This window comes from Felis catus, chromosome F2 (genome assembly GCF_018350175.1).
Source record: "Felis catus isolate Fca126 chromosome F2, F.catus_Fca126_mat1.0, whole genome shotgun sequence".
NCBI classification, from domain to species: Eukaryota; Metazoa; Chordata; class Mammalia; order Carnivora; family Felidae; genus Felis; species Felis catus.
The window spans coordinates 39,539,848-39,554,218 of NC_058385.1; positions in this window are offsets into that span (position 1 = coordinate 39,539,848).

Genomic DNA, 14,371 nt, shown 5'->3' on the forward strand with positions numbered 1-14,371 from the left:
GTTTCTATGGTCCATTTTCCCTTCATGTTTTCTTGTCTCTTCATGTGCCTGATTATTTTTGATTGCTTGCTGAACATTGTACATGCAAAATTACAGGATAAAGTTAGCTCTGTACGATGTTACCTTCCCTTAGAGATGATTTATGATGACTTTTTGCAGGAAACTATGCACACTAGCAATACAGGCACATCTTAGTCTATGTTTAAAAAATTTTTTTAATGTTTATTTTTGAGAGAGAGAGAGAGAGAGTGAGTAGGGGAAGGGCAGGGAGAGAGAGGGAGACACAGAATCCGAAGCAGGCTCCAGGCTCTGAGCTGTCAGCACAGAGCCTGATGCGGGGCTCGAACTCCCAAACCTTGAGATCATGACCTGAGCTGAAGTCAGATGCTTAACCAACTGAGCCACCCAGGCGCCCCCATATCTTAATCTATTTTTAAGAATTCTGCTAATTTAGGGACACCTGGGGGGCTAAGTCAGTTAAGCATTGAACTTCAGCTCAGGCATGATCTCACGGTTCTGGTTCGTGAGTTTGAGCCCCACATCAGGTTCCCTACTGTCAGCGTGGAGCTCAGTTTGGATCCTCTGTCCCCTCTCTCTGTCCTCTCTTTCTCCCCTGCTCTTTCTCTCTTCTCTCTCTCTCTCAAAAATAAATAAACATTAAAAAAAAAGAATTTTTCTAATTTAGATCCGAACTTCAATCCCTTTGAGATACTGCATGCTTCTGGTTCACCCTTACTCCTAGAATCCTTACTCTAGACATCTTTGGGATTTTTTTATTCGAAATACTGGTGTTTTACCAGCACCACCAGCAGCTCCTTTATTCTAGCTTTTGCCCCCTTCACTCCACACAACCGTCTATGAGCATCGAGTCTCCTTGGCTACTGAGCCACCTATTTTTGGAACTGACGGAGGAAAAGTGGCCGCAAACGCTGCATTCTTCTCTTTGAGTGTCTGTCTTCTTCAAAATCTTGGCTCTGTAATTCAACCATGCTCATTGTCCTCAACAGGAAGCTGTGCAGATTACCTAATACTTCATTACTGAAAGTGGGTAGCAGGAAGCCCTCCTTAAACTCCATCACACTTACCTTTTCAACAATTATGCCAGAGTGCGAACACCCAAATAAATATTTCCCTGTCAAATCACCTTTGAGAGCTAACCACATATTCTAGAATTTTACCAGAGTGCAAAGCATTTCGAGAACTCTTTTGAGATCACTGTTTTTTGTTTTTGTTTTTTTTTTTGCAAATTAGCCAAGTTAATTTTGGTTAAAAAGTTTAATTTTGTTGTTTCTAAAGTTAAACAGTCCCTTTCCCCACAAATGCAACACTTTGATCATGTACTTAATTATTACACATACGTTTATAACTTTTGGCTATTTAGAAAATAATCATATCCATAGTACATACATGGAGAGTGACAACTCTTGAGTATTTAATACAATATCCCACAGTTTCTGCAGGCCCTTCTGAGGAAAAGTCCCGAACATTATTTGAAAAATGGCAATTTTACCGGGGTGTGTGCAAAGCCTCCCCAATTGTGACTTTGCAACGAACGTTAATATTCGGACATGTCAGTGTTCTTGTGTTTTGAAAGACAATTAAACCCTTGCTGTCACAGTGGTCAATTTTAGAAAATTAAAGAAAAAAACAAAAAACCTTGCTGTTCTTTCGCCTTTGAACAAATAATGTAGAACGCAATCAACACCAGTGGCATATCCATTTACTAACACCTTTGTTACTAAAATATTTCAGTTGTCTTTGAAACGCAGCGAATGCCCTTCCCCCTTGGGCACTGTCAATTTTGTTCCATGTTCAACATAGTGCCTTGGGGTCGAGAGAGTTCTTCATCCATAAGGCTGCAGATTGCGGCAGACATATGGCCGTGCACAGGAGAGCATCTCTCACATTTGGAGAAAGAGGCTTTCTTGCCTATTACCAGTAAGGGCCTTGGTGCCCCTCTGCATTAGCATTCAGCCCTGTTTGGATCTCTTCTCTGATCTGCCTCACATGGGTTGATTAACTTTGATTAAAGCTAAGTCTGGTCAAGTTCTAAGCAACATGGAAAATGTTCGTAGGCCTCCATAGTTTCTTAATCTCCTTATTACAGCTTCCTGGAAGGGAGTCTACTTTGTTTCTGGATCATCAACAGTTCCATTTGGAACCCTCCACAGTTCCAGGAGAGAGCGCACACAGGATAATCCCCCATCACCGTACGCATTACTGAACCCTCGGCCTGCACCCTGGCTGTGTGGTGAGGCCCGAGGCAGATGTTCCTGGGCAAAAGCATTATTAACGGGGCAGCTGTGCACACAGAAGGCAGTTTAAATTTCCACTGTTTCCTCCACAGCCCCTTTTGGATTCTAAGCTCCAATTTTCCCCATCCCAGAGCCCTTTGAAAATTTTAGAGTCAATTTTTAAAAATTGAATTTAGGGGCCTTGCGAGATTCACCAACGCAGGTGCTAAAAGACAACCAACTCTACTGTGGCTGAGATATTTTTAGGGCTGTAATATAGCTGGAGAAAAAAAAAATAATAAGGATTTCCCCCTTCCTGAGAGAAAGCTTAACCCTTTTCGGAGGGGAAATGCCTGCTTCCTTTCTGGGACCTGGTTGCCCAAGGCTATCTGGGGAGAGAAAAGGTTATTTCAAGTACTTGGATACTTCTACACCTGTACTTCCCAAGAAAATAAAACACTTCTTCAAAATCTTGACAGCCTACAAGCCGGCAGATGTTCCTGTGTGGCCCTAACTGAAAATGCCTTATCTAAGTGAATTTTCATTTTCAGCTTGAATTACCTGGTCTCTCTGGCTACAGTGATCAGATTAACTGAATCGTTGCCAAATCTACGCTTGATGCGTGTGGTCTTTTTTTTTTTTTTTTTCTTTTTCTTCTTGGACATATTTTTAAGCTTAAACAAAGAATTACAAGCATGTCCAAGGAATACAACCGGAGAGACACCATTTTCACAGACGCGTCTTGTGATCCCCACAGCCTGTGATGAGCCTGAGGTCCTGAGGCCAAAGAGATCCACTCCCCGCATTAGAGAAAACGTTTCTCGCGCGGAAGGGAGGAAGAGAAGTACACGAGTAGAATCGCCTCCACCGTACGAGTCAAAACTATCGACGCACGTACGCTTTTAAAGGGTACAAGCAGTGTGCGGGAGCATTTGTGAAGAGGTCAGTACTACATTGGCAAAGTACAGCAGGGGGAAGGTGACAAGGGCTTCCTGTCCTACCACAGCTGTTCCAAGGGGGCAGGGGCAGGCGAAGGAGGGCCGGCAGCTTCTCCGGCTTCGCTCCACCCTCCTCATTCAGGCTGCGTGTTACCTTGACTGTTGACGGCTGCTTTTCTTTCACGGTGGCCATTTTCACGGGTTTTCATGCGTACGTGAAGGTCACCGGGGTTAAAGAGCTCTGCAATTGTCAGGTTGGGTTCACCGCTCCGACAACCACCCCCACCCTCGACGGCTGTACACAATACAAGTTGATTTCTTGCTCACGTCACGGTCCAGCGGGACATTTCGACCCCGGCTCCTTCTATTCAAAGCCTTGGAGACCCCAACACCGTCCCCACAGGCAGGAGGCAGAGTGCGGAGGGTTGGGCGGGAGATTTTATTGGCCAGGGCTGGAGACGGTGCACATGACTTCTGCCTACATGACACTGGCCAAGATTTAATCCCACAGCTGCTCCTAGCCTCGAGAGAGGCTGGGTCGTGTGGTCTCGCCGGGCGCCCAGAAGGCAAAGGCAAACAGTTGGTGACTAACTAGGCAGATCCTGCTATAAGCCCACACACACACACACACACACACACACACACACACACACGAAACAAACAAACAAATAACAAAATAAAAGAAAACCCAGAAACAAAACAACCAGGGGTGGGGGGACGGGGGGACCTGTTCCTCACTGCACAAAACTATTAACAGGAACTTTTGCACACGATCCCTCTCCTCAACTCTTTCCAAAAGGTCTCGGGAAGGGCAGCTATTTGTTTCAGAAGGAGACTCAGAGATTCCTGAGACTGAAGGCATGTGGCCCACAACGGGCCCATGGGCCACGTCTGTGGGGTCCAGCGGAGGAGGAGGGATCAAACGGGTGTGCCTTTAGTCCTTGACACTCTAACGTTAGGAGGTGACTCTGCGAGCCCCAAAATAAAGCAAGCTGTGCTTTTTGTAAGTGCAAAGTCTCATTACATTTGAGGTGAGTCAGGAAAGGAAGCGAGGGGAAAAGTGTCTATTTCCGGGCTCTGAGCACAGCTGAGGCGCCCGAGCCGCGTGCCAGAGACTCGCAGCTGCAGGGGCGCCGCGCGGCTGTCCACCCACCTGCAGGCGGAGCCGCGCGCGGAGCTCTCCCCGAGCTGCTGGTCCTCGCTTCCGCACGTCTTCGGAAGCAGAACCAAATACGACAGCGCTGCCTGAAGTGTTAAGTAGCCCTTCTACGATTCCGATAAATAAAATATTCCAGGCAAGAAAAGCACTCATCTACATAAGAGAAACTTCGTCCGGTGTGCCAAATTTGACGCTTATATTTAAATGCACGTTATGGGTAGCAAAATGTCTTAGTCTTGCCTCTAATCCTATTTGCCGAGCGGTGGTGGTCCCTTGGTCATTAGAAACCACATCCTATCTACATACTTTTGAGGCTTACGAGGAGGACAGTTGCCAGGTACAGTAAACACTGGATTAAAGTGATATTACCAAGCGCTATTTTATGAGCCCATTTAAAATGGTAACCCGGCAACCAGCTTGCTTTTGTCCAAATGGATTACATAGCCATAATTTGCGCTCAGAATTTCCAAATAAGTTTCTTAAAAACAAAAGGCACTTCCAAGTAAATATTTAAATGGGCACACACTTGGAAAATGTTCAAAGAGACCGTGCCATCCTACAAAGAACTGTGTTGTTCTAGAAAAACGCTTGCCAGATTTTCTCCAATCAGGCAATTCAAAATGAAACAAGGATTATGATTAATGTGATTTTATGTCCCGGGGGTGGGGGGTGGGGTTCCAGAACTTAAAAAATAAATAAATAAATAATTAAAAGTAAGTAAACTTAACTGTACAGGATAAAAATAGGGAATGAACAGACCAACAGAAACCTGCTATTTGCCTTAGTTGGGGGAAGCGGAACCTCATACTCCCTCCTACAGATCCCTTACGATTCTTCATTCGCTAGGAGGTAATGAGTACATCATCTATATCTGGTGCTGGGTGGGCTCTGAGGATATTAACGGTAATAAAAACAGACACAGGACTTGACTCCTCAAGTTTAGCATTCAGGCATTGACAATGGATGGCATCTTACCACTGGGGAAGTATAACGTGTGCTGGGAGTTTGCATCTCCTTAGAGGCTGCAGCATCAGAAACGACACTCCAGAAAAAGTGACATTCAAGCGGAATCCAGAAAGATCTGTCAGAGCGAGATAGGAGGAAGGAGATAAGAGGGGCTGGAGTTGGGAGATAATTCTTTGAGATTCCACAGCTTGTGCAGAAAGACCTAAAAGCCAGAGAGGGCATGGTGCGTTACAGGAATTCAAAGACATGAGAGTGTCTAGGAAATAGTGGTCAGAGGGCAAAGTGGGGAGAGACGGGGCTGCAGAGATGGGCAGTGGGTACATCAGGGGAGGAGTGTCAAACGCTGGGACAGAAACAAGAAACACATGCCACAGTGACAACTATACCAACAACATAATATTTATCCCTCTCTCCCTTTTAATGGCCCCAAAATGCTGTCTTATTTTAACAAGAAATGCAAGGTAAAATATTTAGACAGATACATAAAGCAAGTGCAACTTAAAACTAGAATCGCTTTCTTAGTAAAATCCAAGAAAAGGCTTTTACTGGAGATTAGACCCTTGTTGGAAATTGTCACAGCTCTGACCAAACAACTGGTACTTACTGAGTATCTACTACATTTCTATCATGTACTGGTTAGGCAACTGGGGGTAACAAAAGACATATATTTGCTGAATCAATCAATGAAAGACATTTCAGACAAAAGCATTTCTCCTTAAGGCACTGGGTTGTAGAAATAAATCCAGAAACCATGAAGCAACTGGGGGTAATTGTATGTTATGCTAGGCAGCGTGATCTGAATCCAGGAAAAGGAATGATCCAGTGGACAGAATCTTCGGACCAAGGTGTTGAAGAAGTTGATGCTAGAGGTGGGCCCTGAGGTATGGATGGAAATAGAAACGGAAGAGGAGTCCAGGTCATGGAGAGAGTAGGAGCACAAGCCATACACAGGGTAGAGAAACCCAGGTGAATGACCATGTATATGTCAGATAGGACTGGAGCCAATCATAATTCAGAGGGCTTCACAATGTGCCTCTCCCCAGACCAGGCAATAAGGAGGAATCAAACCAGGAACTACCAGGTTCCTGTCTTCAACGAGAAGGTGATCTACCTGAGGTACATAAACATGCAAAAATAAACAGAAAACCCTATAAAGCAGACATATGCAAGAAGACTCTAGAGATAGCAGGTGCTTGGCAGAAAAGACAGCACAAAAAGTAAAATTTTAATACTGCACAGTCTGAGCTTGAAAGATCCTTTGCAGTTGCTTTGGACACAGAGACAGAAAAGGGACTTTACAGTGACCTATGTGTCTTCAGCAGGTTTGAACATGCATGCATAATCAAACGTGTCTTATACATATAAATGTATCCATGGTTATGATGTTTTAGGTGCTAGCTTTTGCTCGTTTATTTTTTTTTTATAATGCTTAAAGAATAATTTTGGCTCAAACCTCTTCTACTTATTTAAGTCAGGGAACTTTTTGCACTAGAAGGATGGTTATCTGTTCTCTGCTGCACTTGGACCAAACTCTCAATTTCATGAGGTCAGATATAGGCAAATCTATGCAAGTTTTTCTCTATGGTCCTAAGATGCTAGCAAAAGACAGCTTTACTGATGTCCCAGGCAATGAGGATAACTGAGTCAATTACAGGAGATGTGTGTGGTTCTTAAGAGCATGGTGCTCTAGGCAAGTCTGTCTCACGGGGCACAGGGTTAATTAGTGTTTATTAAGTAGTTCAAAGATTAAAAAAAAAAAGCAAAAGAGGACCAAGTAGCAGCTGGGTGAGGTGGCGGTAGTTTTCCTTTTTCTGGTTCCCACTTTCTTTCCGGCATCCAGGCTCTCAGACAACCTTCTACCACCCTGTGGCTTTGGCTACATCTGGAATCTCTTAACTTCTTTGACCCCTTTCCGTCTGTTTCTAGACTTGCGTTCAGCGAAAGAGATGGCGTGGTTGGACTCTACCTTAGTCTCCTTTGAATAGTAAGAGTTACCTTTTAGAGAGTGCCTGCATACTGCCAAGCACTGTGCTGTGTACATTCACAGACCTTATTTCATCAGACAAGCATAACAACTCTGTGAGCCAAAGACCAGGGTGTTAAATAACTTGTTCAGGTCTATACATCCAGGAAGTGGCAAAGCCATAGCCCAGATTTAATTCTTTTTGGGTCCAATGTCCATGTTCTTTCTCCTGTTTCTACTTGACTACCTCTAGAGATCAGAGTAAGAGTAAGGACCCCGTGCAATTTATAAGCCATTTCATACCGGTTATTTTCAATATTGACAATCTCCGGTGGACAGAAGTTCTTTTGAAAGAATTTCCAGCCAAGAATGGCAGTACCAGGTTTAATCAAATAACTCACTGAAATTATATTTACTGGACAACTTTAAGAGATTATGAATTTATATTCATTCTACTTCCCCACCTGTCTGGGACCTATTCAGCTCATGCAAGATCTATATGTTGATGGCTCAGATATTCTTCTAATGAGCCAATAGGCCACAGGCAGAAGGACTCCATACTCCCAATGCTTTCATTGAAGTCTGGACTCTTCTTTTGGGCTGGTGCAATTTTCCGAGGTGGGAATAATACCAATCGCCTTTGATCCCGAGCTTATTCACTTTCAAACATCTATTTTGCTCCCATTCCCAGAACCGTTGTAGGAATCAAGGAAGAAGATGAAAGTACTTTGAATATTGAAGAATTGTAGTCTAAAGCCACTGAGACAGAAAAATGAATGTCAATACTATTTAAGGCACTCGATATCTGGAATTTATCTGTTACTAATAATTAAAACTAATTCTATTGTTTTACTACACATGGGAGAAAAAAAACGCTTGAGATGAAAGAAACACGTTCCATAAAGTGTTGAGGTTTGGGGAACTAATTCTCTGACTTGACACGATACATCAGTAGGCATACAACTCCTGGACAGAGAGTAAAGATAAACCTATAAATGTCTGCTACCAGCTAGCATCGATTTTTATCTGTAGCAATATAAGATGACCTAATAAGTGTCATATTTTCTCTGCAAAATATGCAGTGATGGATTGATGTAAATATTCTATTTTATATGCATTGGTGATGAAAAAAAAAAACAACAACTAAGATTGTCCAGCCATTGACCAATATATCCAACACTCAAGACAAAATTCACTCCTACCAAGAGTCTCCCTGTAGAGCTAGACAGCAACTTTTGTCTCTATAGTAAGAAGTCTGCCAAATTTTCTTTCTCCTGATTCTGTATTCACAGCCGTTTAATAAACTTTATAAAAGCTAATATCCAATTTAGCAGTTCCCCCCCTCCTTGTGTTTCCCTAAGAAAACAGATCATGCAGTAAAATAAACACGCATAAGGACTTGGGGCAAAGGTATATTCTGTAGATGATTTTAATAAAAACATGTTTTACTTTGTGAAGGAAAAAAAAAACCCACCTAGCGATAGCCTAAAAATATAACACAAGACAACACGAAGAAAGATCATCTGACTCAAATCTCAGACTCCTGATGCTATCTCAAAACATCACCATTTCTTTCCATCAGTTCAATTCAAGATAAGGTTTATGCCTCAAGCAAAGTTCGAGCATGTATCACAGGACGATGCTAAGGTGTTCAGAGGGCACTATTACGGCACTAAGGGAGAAGTTGTCTAGAACCAAAAAAGTACGGTGAAATTTCTGTTGTTTGCTAGTCCATAGCCGTCACCATATCAACTGAGTGGGAAGGAGCTGGGGAGACATCAGTCCATTCTGGCACAGTTCAGAGAGTTCTGCTTCAGTCAGAAACTAGCAAGGAGTAATAACGAAGCCTCCAGACCTTTCCCACGCAAGGATTCCCAACTGCTGGAAGGTGGTACTAAGGAACCTCCATAAAATGGGGCATTTGATCAACCTCTGCTCTCATCCGCTCTTCAGGAGAATTTAGATTAGAATCTGGTGAGACCTCTGAATTCAGAGGCAACTTCTGATATATGAGTTCCCGATTCTTGTAAAAACAGATCTACCTTTCTAGTTGAGTAGGGCTTTGAAGAGTAACTATGTGTGTGGGTGTGTAAGGGCATAAGCACCAAATGCTGTACAATTAAAATCTATGCAATAGTTAAATGATATTAATGAAAAGCAAATCAGGTGGCTCTGCCTCATCAATAATTCTGTTTCGATGTAAATATTTATATGACTGCTCCTATTAGAGACACAATAGCGTAAGTGATTACTTTTCTTGTTTCAACATTACCACCATTACTGTAATTCAACAGCCTCCACACAGATTCTCTCCTCTCTTTGGCTTCTCATGACCACAATCACTGCTGCCGCCATCACGCCTGCCCTCTTCTACCTTCTCGTTGTACCTGTTACGTTTATGGCACTAAGTCAATTGGAATTCTATAAATATCTATGTAGTTAATTAACATTTGCTTACCCCACAGTATGGAAAGCCCACAGTAGCAGGAACTGGATCCCTCCTATTTGCTGCTGTGTTTATAACATGACTATCATAATTCTGGTACATAGTAGGTGTTCAGGAAATATTTATCGAACAAATAAGTTTATTGAAACATAAATCAAGTTTTTTGATTAACCACTCTGAGGGATTTACAGATAAATTTCATAGGATTTAGGAGAGATAAGATATGTACAGAGTACTATACTGTAAAGCAGTATGCCATCAATGTTATAGCAGCGATATAAGAACTAAGGAAGTATTGTATATGGAGAGGGTTGTTAATTCTAGACACTAATGAAGATAGAATGATTCTATTATATAAATACTCATTAACTTGAGTAGAGATATGTATAGAGTGTGTATCCAATAACTTATGGATGACTGATGCAGAATACCTGGGTTTTTTTACACTCAGTACACACATCAGAGAATGGAATGCCAACTTGAATTTTTACTTTACATTCTAGAAGAAGAAGGCATTATATAAACAACCATACATAATGGAATAGAAGTACTAATTAAGAAAGCATGACTTCTACATCATTGTAATTTTGCTCTCCAGATCCCATTGAAGTGTAAGCATCAATTAATGAAAAATATTAAGTTCCTTTTAAGTTATTTGCTGAGCGTTCTTATTCACATTCGAACATTTTAAGTAAATAGAACATTTCTTATTTAAAACGTAATGGAAAGATTTAAGAGGAATTATGCTCAATGAAGATAAAGTTGTAGGAAACGTACACTCACATACTGCTGGTGGGAGAGAAAATTGATATTTCATTTCTGAGGAAATTAACCTTAATAGGTTCACACTCTTTAACCAAAAATTCCATTTCAATGTTGTATTTATATTTCTAAATATTTATAGATGAGATGTTTATGGGAATTTCCATCTATAATAGCAAAGAATTAGGAACAGCCATAAGTTTTAAAATGGAGAATTGGTTAAATTACGGAAATTAAGAAGCCATGAAAACCATGATTGAAGAAAGCATTTTCTCCTTCTTCTAACCAAATGAAATCTTATGTGCAATCCTAATATGGAAAGAACATGAGAGTTAAACTTCCCTGATTAAAATGTCCCAGATAACCCACTGTCCTCTACATCCACTGCCTAAACATTGCTCACGGTACACAAACTGCTGCTCAAGAGGAATATTAATTGATGTGGGATCTTTTTTTTTTAATAGGCTGGTATAAAGTCCTACAGGGAAGATGAGAAGACAACCCCATCTGAAAACACATGTCAAAATCCTAACAGTGTTTGTCTCGGAATAATGAGATAATCGTTCATTTGCTCCGGGTCTTTTATAGTGTGCAAGATTTTAAAAACAAAAAATGCATTAACTTGGTAGAGGTGGAGAAAATTTATTTTAAATAATAAGTGTAATCTAGTATTTTTATTTTCCAAGTGCAGCACTGCTTAAAATGAGGTATTCCTACACTTCTCCCCATGATCATTCCTGCTCAGCGCCCTTCCAGGAGCAGAGAGGAAAGTAGCTGCAATGTTTCTATGGCCCTAATCCCGGGCATTTTCCTTTTCAGCTGAATTAATGTAATCCAGAGAAACGTGTGCCAATACTGGATTCTAATAGACATGATAATGATTATACGGAATTTTATTTTTGAATTTTTGAAAGAGTGCATTATGAAGGAAAATCATCCTCTCTAAGTGAAGCCCTCACAACAAAATTAACTCATACAAATATTTGGTTAGGCAGATGCTATCCGGGTTTGCGAGTGCCAAATGGGAGGTGTTCTTTCCCAATATCAATTGTGGTGCTTAAATGTGTTTTCCTCCAGAATAAATACGTTTTCTTTAACGGGATCTCACCAATAAGCAACCCTACAATCAGTCATGCCTTTTTGGCATGTGTGGGAAGTGTTGGCTTAAGGGGAGTCTGGAAGGCTATCCATTGCCATCATCTGCGTATTCTTGGTCCACAGTGAGGCAGAACAGAGAAGGGCCTCTTTATACTCAGCCTTGAGCTTTTCCTTCGGTAGATCCTGCCAGTATCAGCCAGCTGTTGGGGGTTTGTTTGCAAGTGTCATTGTAATTCCACCCGCCTCTGTGGTCTACTCTTATTTACATAACAATTTTCATTAAATAGATTCGTGTTTTTGCCCGAATGTTGTTAAAGGTAATTTTATATCATGCCGTGCGTGGAAAACGATCGCGTTCCACGTGTAGGTAAAACTCGAGTAAAGGAATGTTACCCAATTTTAGTTAGGTGATACTATCTACTATTCCACTGCCCAGAGAGGCTCTGAGCATTCAGCCTTGCCTATTTTTAGAAAAAGAAGACTGGATAGTGCCGTAGGGATGTTAGGAACAGAGTAGTGCCAGCTAAATATTTCTCCTAGACTTGCCCAGAAATATTGAAAGAAGATTTTTTTTTTTGATGATGATGGGATTCATTACTAGTCAATATGATGCCTATGGGCCACTCAACAACACCCCTTGTGCTCCTAGTAGTTTTTGTCTCCTACTTTGGGAATTACCATTCTAGAATGATGCTGTGGCCACATGTAGCCACCAGCTATTATCTTCTTACCCATCTTCCTCTCTTCCCATTGTAAAGGGAAACATCCACCTCTCAGGGTCTTTGCTTCAGTTCTTTCACTCATCTCTCCGCTTCATTCTCATGCTCCAAGGGAAGAATGGGATTCCATATCTTTATGGCTCTCTCTTCAGTTTTCTTGTGTGCCTTTGTGAGCCTTTTAATTTTTGGCTTTCCTGGAGACAAATGCTATATTCAAATTCAGCCAGGTGCTTTCACTAAGCCTGGTATATTTTTGAGGCACTAAATAAATAATAAATAATGCCAAGTCTTACTTTACTACACTTATGTGCTGACAATTTAGTATCTGCACGGGTACCAGATGATGTCATTGCTGCGTGCTTTAAGACTTTCTTTATTACAGCCATGATAGCATTATTTTTAGCACAGCAGGTGTCAAAAAGGTTTATTTTGAAAGAAAGAAAACATAAAAATGAATTATTTATGTGAGTTAAATCAAAATGTACTTGATATAAATGTTTAATCAGTTTTTCACCAACTTCTTTCCATATGCTCTGCCCTGCTCGATGGTGCAGTTCTAATGGAATTACTAAATATATCTTAATAGCTCAGCATACAGCATTATGCAATGGTACTTACACAAGAGGAATTTTTCAACTTATATTAAACAGGTCAAATGATAAAAATTCTGTAGGATGCTCACTGTTTTTACAGAAGATTATTATTCGATTGGCTTAGAAAAATTCAGTAAGTTTGACACTTAAAATGTGCTACGTTGACCATATTTAAAGTTTCTCATTCCTTAAAAAAGATGAGAAGATTAGAAAATAACTTTAATTTTGACTGTAATTGCAAATGTTTTTTCCCCCTGCTTTCATAAGTAATCAGCAGATTTGCTGTTACTCCTGGAATATAAATGTTACAGAATTAAAATGAGGATTCCAAGAAAGACTACACCATGACTGAAAGACAATTTTTGCATTATGGAAGAAACTAAAAACCCAGAGCAGGACCAATATTTTGTATTCTATGCCAACTTCTCAACTGACCTTCAGCTAGTTGCTTCTATATTTCTCTTCTTGGAATTACTTTTTTTTTTCTTTTAAGATCTGTAAAGTCCAACTCCTTATTTTCATTATGTGCACTTTTTGTTTTTAGCAAAATCTATGTCTACAAAACAGTCGTTATTTTTATACGCAGATGCTTCACACACTGAAATCTTCCACTTTTTAAGGTTATAATCTAGAAGAGTCACTCAAGTAAAGGGCTCGTGTACAACTCAGACACTAATTTCATAAGAGGTTTCTCAAACTTCCACTGAGCTGTTCTGATAGTAATGATCAAAATCATAATGTTTGTCAATGTTTACTAAGGGCTGTCCACACACCAGAAAAGTGTTCAACATTCTCTGCATTCGCTTCAAGATTTTCTCCACATAACCCTATATGGTGGACACCAACCATGACCCTGTTTTCCAAAAAAATAGTGGGAACACTAAGAAGGGGATATGTTTTTATTCAAAAGGAGAAAGCAAGAAAATATCTTAGAAATAGCAGTTGGGTTAAAGAAATGGAAGATTATTGGGGGTTGAGGGTCAACAGGTAAAAACTATGGCATGATTTGGGGCGAGTAACTCCAGCAATAACAGTAATACATGTACATGTACATACTCTGCTCACCACACCTAGACAAAAATGGACCAGCAGCAGAGACAACTCAGAGGGGAATGGCTAAAATGAAAGGGCTAGAGGCTTTCTTAAGGGAAGAGACTAAAAAGATTCTAGACTTTCAGTGTGGAAAGGTAAACACAAAGCAAAAATATTTAAAAGATAATTAAATGGAGAATAGGGACTTGATGGGTAAAGAATTCTTTACCAAATTCTAGGCTACTGGCAGTAAAAGAAACTCCTTGAAGATTGAAAAAAAAATACACTTGGGGGAAAAAGGAAGCATTTATGGTGCTAATTTGTTCAACAGATAAATGTAAGGCACAGGTTATTGGAGAGCACCGATAGAAAAGCAAATGAGTCCAAGAGGGTTAGGTGGAGCGACCCGGCATCCAGCTAAACACATGTTGCCGAAGCTATAGAAATATTTCCCAAATTCT